A 6660-nucleotide genomic window follows, 5' to 3' on the forward strand; every position below is an offset into this window, starting at 1 on the left:
CAGGACAATTCACTATTTATGCACAATAAAGGAGCATAGCGCGACAATTTCTGTTCAGCGCCAGACTTGCTTGTAACCTATATCACCAATTATGTTATGAAAAATGGCGTATTAACTACAACAGAAGACTGACCTTTGTGGGAATGCTTGGAGCAGACTAACATGTGAGCTCGAGTGTTCTGGGACGTTATATTTGGTCTTTGAATGGCTGCAATCCAGGCCATCCGTCGCCTCTTTGTTACTTCGGAAACATGGCTTGAACAATTTCTCTTCCACGACGTAATTCGATAACAACCGATCTCTTTACCCGTCGGCTTCCCGTGGCTGTCATGCGACCGGCTATTGCAGTTAATAATACAACAGCTTCTTGCCATTTTTTGTGTTTCTTTTTATCGCTGTGTAACTGATTTCAATTGAAAGCCTGCGTGCGCTAGTACCTCTTGCCACGGGTTCCCACAATCCTTTGTGGTTTTACCCCTCAATGACATCACATTTTCAATCTCTATTAGAAAATGAGTCCCTGCCCAAAAAGGATTCAGCGAGGTAATCCGATCCAAAATTCTTCTTTTTCTTTTTGAAATGACGTCATTTTGCTGAGGGTGGAAATGGAATGTGACGATAAATTCCACTATCAGCAAAGAATGAATGAATGAATGAATGAATGAATGAATGAATGAATGAAAATAAAAATGGGGAACTGACTGACTGGTAAAAGCTGACGAGACTTGACTGACGTAACACCACTGTGCGAAGTTAACCCCCACCTGATAAAGGTGTGGGTGTATCTCTGTATCGGTCTCTTGTTGCAGGAGGAGACCAGAAAAGGAAACTTGGGTCACATCACTATGTGAATTCTGCAAATTTAACCTTTTTAGTTGTAATGTTTTTGGGTGTTTTGAATTTACCGAGGGTGTTATTCATCACCTTGTGTTGCTCACAGAGATCACTGTGAGAAAGTGTGTATACATCTGCGCAGCGCTAACATTCACATTCTCTTTTCTACCACAGAGGGTTCATCATGTGGTTTGATTATGAGATTTCTAACAGGACACAACTGGTTAATGTTTTTCTACCACAGGATTCCTGGGTTTATGTGTGAAGGAAACTGTGTTTACAGGTTATGAGTTGGTGATGCTATTACACTGTGTTGTTGGGGAAATGTTGAAGATTACTTTGACTATGAGTATAACATATGAGACGCATACTGTGTTGAAACCAGTGTCACTCCGTTTCACAGCTATGGATGGTTAACTTTATGGTCTTTTTATAGCACCTCTGGAACCTGTCGACCTGCGCCTGACCACCAGGAGGGTCCATGTGTTTTGCTAATGTTTGTATTTTCTAAGAGTGCATGTAGAGGATTCAGCAGAGACAGCCAAGTGACATGAGAAAACAAATGAGAGATGCAGTGTTTATGGAATAGTTTAATAATAGGGGCTCATTAGCTGGCCACTATTGAGCTCATAGTGATAAATGAGTGGAGTGACTTTGCTTAAAGAAAGTCACCGATTACAATAATGTTGACTAACCACATGGGATGATCCATGTCTGGGGCGAATTATGGCAATAATTATGGTTTAATGATTTGAGAAGACCTGCACATGATACTTGTCTTTGATGCTGAATACTTTATTACTCTTATGATCTACAATTGTTTACAAGTGTGAAGTTTGATTACACTTCCAGATATTGTTTTCCAGGCCACGATGGTGTGTATGCAGGCTCCTGGCGGAGCCAGGTGTTAAGCAAACTTAATGTGCAAAACACACTGACATCTTTTATTGCAGGGTTATAGGTCCAGAGTGGTGCTGCTTCAGAGGAGAAGCCCTGATGTTGCCTGGGAAATTATCTAGCTAACCTTTTTCTTTAAGACAGGAATGTAGTTTTGATGAGTTGACTCATGGGAGTGTCCATGCGTCAAGAGGAGGGGTCCAGAATTAACATGAAACTATGTTTTCTATGGTTTCTATGATTTTGCAGTGATTTGTGGGATTAACAGTTCGTTTACAGATATTAAACCTATGCAAGTGGTGCATCCATGTTCAGATGAGGCTTTGACGGCCTATGAGTGAAGTTCACTGAACTAAAAGAGAAATATGGTTCCATCTCTAGACCCAGCTGTCTTAGCTAATTATAGGCCAATCTCCAACCTTCCTTTCATATCAAACATCCTTGAAAGAGTAGTTGTCAAACAGCTAACAGATCATCTGCAGAGGAATGGCTTATTTGAAGCGTTTCAGTCAGGTTTCAGAGCTCATCACAGCACAGAAACAGCTTTAGTGAAGGTTACAAATGATCGTCTTATGGCCTCTGACAGTGGACTCATCTCTGTGCTTGTCCTGCTAGACCTCAGTGCTGCGTTCGATACTGTCGACCATAATATCCTATTAGAGCGATTAGAACATGCTGTAGGTATTACAGGTACTGCACTGCAGTGGTTTGTATCATATCTATCTAATAGACTCCAATTTGTTCAAGTAAATGGAGAGTCCTCTTCACACACTAATGTCAATTATGGTGTTCCACAGGGTTCAGTGCTAGGACCAATTCTATTTACATTATACATGCTTCCCTTAGGCAGCATCATTAGAAGACATAGCATAAATTTTCACTGCTATGCAGATGACACGCAGCTCTATCTATCCATGAAGCCAGGTAACACACACCAATTAGTTAAACTGCAGGAATGTCTTAAAGACATAAAGACCTGGATGGTCGCTAACTTTCTGCTTCTTAATTCAGATAAAACTGAGGTTATTGTACTCGGCCCTGAAAATCTTAGAAATATGGTATCTAAGCAGATTCTTACTCTGGATGGCATTACCTTGGCCTCCAGTAATGCTGTGAGGAACCTTGGAGTCATTTTTGACCAGGACATGTCCTTCAATGCACATATTAAACAAATATGTAAGACTGCTTTCTTCCATTTGCGCAACATCTCTAAAGTTAGAAATATCCTGTCTCAGAGTGATGCTGAAAAACTAGTTCATGCATTTATTACTTCCAGGCTGGACTACTGTAATTGACTATTATCAGGATGTCCTAAAAACTCGCTGAAAAGCCTTCAGCTGATCCAAAATGCTGCAGCAAGGGTACTGACAGGGACTAGAAAGAGAGAGCATATTTCTCCTGTTTTGGCTTCCCTTCATTGGCTTCCTGTTAAATCCAGAATTGAATTCAAAATCCTGCTCCTCACATACAAGGTCTTAAATAATCAGGCCCCATCTTATCTTAATGACCTTGTAGTACCATATCACCCCATTAGAGCACTTCGCTCTCGCTCTGCAGGCTTACTTGTTGTTCCTAGAGTATTTAAAAGTAGAATGGGAGGCAGAGCCTTCAGTTTTCAGGCCCCTCTTCTGTGGAACCAGCTTCCAGTTTGGATTCAGGAGACAGACACTCTCTCTACTTTCAAGATTAGGCTTAAAACTTTCCTTTTTGCTAAAGCATATAGTTAGGGCTGGACCAGGTGACCCTGAATCCTCCCTTAGTTATGCTGCAATAGACGTAGGCTGCCGGGGATTCCCATGATGCATTGAGTTTTTCCCTTCCAGTCACCTTTCTCACTCACTATGTGTTAATAGACCTCTCTGCATCGAATCATATCTGTTATTAATCTCTGTCTCTCTTCCACAGCATGTCTTTATCCTGTTTTTCTTCTTTCACCCCAACCGGTCGCAGCAGATGGCCGCCCCTCCCTGAGCCTGGTTCTGCCGGAGGTTTCTTCCTGTTAAAAGGGAGTTTTTCCTTCCCACTGTCGCCAAAGTGCTTGCTCATAGGGGGTCATATGATTGTTGGGTTTTTCTCTGTATTTATTATTGTGCTATCTACTGTACAATATAAAGCGCCTTGAGGCGACTTTGTTGTGATTTGGCGCTATATAAATAAAATTGAATTGAATTGAATTGAATTGAATGATGGTTGACATGCTTTCCAAATAGAAGTTTTTCCTCCTAGCAAGGAAATACAGGTGCAGCAGTCAGAGTATTACTGGGAGAAATCATCCCAAAGGTTGGAATCTCCTGAGAAATCTTCAGAGGCCCAGTGGGAAGCAAGAACCATTCCAGGCATAGCTGACAGCCCAGGCAGTGGTTGAGGTCAAAGGTCGTTTGGGGCTCTACTGGTCATCGTGAGAAGATTCCGGAGCCACAGCAAAGACCATGAAGCTGCGTTGGAATGAGAGCTGTGCCAAGGGGGCTTTCCAGAGGCCAACAGAGGAGATTGTGGACAACAGATGGGCATCTGAAGGATGAGGGGAGCATGCCACGCTACATCAACAGCGCAGAGGGAATTCGAGGATGGCATCATGATTCTGTGAAAAGCACAGGAACCAGAAGCTATGGTGGTGACCAGAGATGGGCAGTAACGAGTTACTGTAATCTGATTACTTTTTTCGAGTAACGAGTAAAGGGATTACTATTGCAAAAACGGTAATTAGATTACCGTTACTTTCCCGTAAGCACGCTGCGTTACTAAAACCGTGATTTTCTTGCGAGAGTGTCTCATGACAATGACGTAAGCGAGTGCGACGTTCGTGGCAACAGCTGTGTGCAGATCAACAATGGATAATATATCGAGTGCGGGAGAGAGTATGAGCGTGCAGTGTTTAAAGCGTGGAAGTACTGCCCTTACTGTGAGCTTGATTCTATAAAAAGTGACAAAAACATTAGTGTCCGCTGTTCACTGCGTGGGAAGAAAACCCCTTAAATTCCGAGCAAGCACAGAGTGCGCTACGACGTAATGTGAAATTCACAGAGAAACTTGCGGATTCTTCAACTTTGTCCGCTGCGGCACACCTGCACCAGGGCACACCTCCGCCTACATCACTCCTATACAGGTGAAAATAGAGCAACAGGACCGCTAGTCTTTGATTTGATATATTTTCTGCTGTGTTTCACTTGCATTTATTTGAAAGAGTGAGTGTAAACACAAAAAAATATTTTATGTGCTGGAATGTGCAGAAAATAGGTTTAAATGTTAAACAAATTTCTTCCACTCAATGAATGTTGCATATAATTTAATTTTTGCTTGATGCATAAAGTTAAGATTAAAACTAATAAAACAAGTTTTAAAAAGAGACATTTGATTACATTTTGTATGATGGATTATGCAGAAAAAGTAGAATTGGGCTGAAAGATCTATCGCTTTATCACCTATTCAAGTTGTAAATTGTGTTTTTAAAAACTAAGTAATTAATTACTTTTGAAAATAAGTAATCAGTAAAGTAACGGGATTACTTTTTTGGGAAATAATCAGTTACTGATTACTTTTTTCAAGTAACTTGACCAACACTGGTGGTGACGGCAGCAAATTCCTATGAACATCACCTAGGGCTGTGTCACTGTACTAGGCATACAATGAAACTCTGAACAGGGTCTTCCTTTGTGTCATTGTTCTTGTCATTTGCTTCATGATCACTTCTATAAGACTGCTGAAGTGACTCAACAGGTGGGATCATAACAGCAGTAAGACAACTGGATCCAACACCTTTTCCACGGAGGCGTTTTCTGCAGAGATGAATGGACAGTAGAGTCATAAGTATCCCTCACAGGATAAAGGCCTGAAATGAGGTGATGGGGGTTGATAGAGGCCATAAAACAGGAGTGGTGACAGGCCTGGAGCTTTGAAGAGAGCTGAGACCCATGTTGACAAACAAAAAACCAACTGGTATGTTTGAATTCCTATTCTACATACATTTGGACTCCGGTCCTATGGACAGTGATTTAAACAACTGGAAGAGACATTTATGACGCCCTGCCGAACTCAAACCACTCTGCACAGAAGATGTGCGATCACCGCAGAGCTGGAATGATTTTGAAAATGTTCATTTCTGTTTTGACTGTTAACAATTCATTTGTTTGCTCATAGGATGCAGTTTACCATTGAATGAGATCAATGAGGAATACGATGACTGCTGATACATTTGTCAACTGTGTACTCCTACAGTAATTTAGGGTGATTAACAGATGTTGAGTATAAAAATCTTTTCAGTGAACCTGTCAGAAATAAGGTGTCCATAACTGGGAACTTTTCTAGCATAAATGTCAAACAGGGAGGAAATGTCAAGTTTGTATGGTTGCTGGGAGGATACATACAGACCTCCAAAGTGATCTGCAAAATGTTTGAGAAAAGGTAAAATTACATTTCACTGGAATGCAACACAAACCACACACTATGTATAAACCTATTTTACATTGTGTTGTCAGCAGCTGCATGAGAGACTTTTGTAACGTGGTAAAGGACCAGGGCGCCTGACTGCAGCTTCATAGAAAATGAGCAATCAGAAGTAGTTTCGACTATGGAGCCTGAGTGTGTGAACAAAACACAGGAAACCAAAATAGAGCTCAAAAAAATAAATTTTATATATATATAATGTTTGTTATGAGAAATATATAGACAGATGTACAAAAAAATATATGCATATATATCACAAACAAAAATAATGTTGACAATACAAAACAGCTTATTAGGTTCCAAAAGGAGGTGGGATGAGGTTTAGTCCAGTATGACATCACTTTAGTTTCATTGACCTGTTAGAGGTCATGTGTCAACAGTTCAGTTTAATCCAAAGGTTCGCAAGTCCTACCGCAATGCAGCGGTGGTCGGGTGGCTCGCCATCCCGCGCTGATCAGGGCTGATCGCGGAAAAAAAAACAACCAA

The sequence above is a fragment of the Oreochromis niloticus genome, linkage group LG4 (genome assembly GCF_001858045.2).
Source record: "Oreochromis niloticus isolate F11D_XX linkage group LG4, O_niloticus_UMD_NMBU, whole genome shotgun sequence".
NCBI lineage: Eukaryota > Metazoa > Chordata > Actinopteri > Cichliformes > Cichlidae > Oreochromis > Oreochromis niloticus.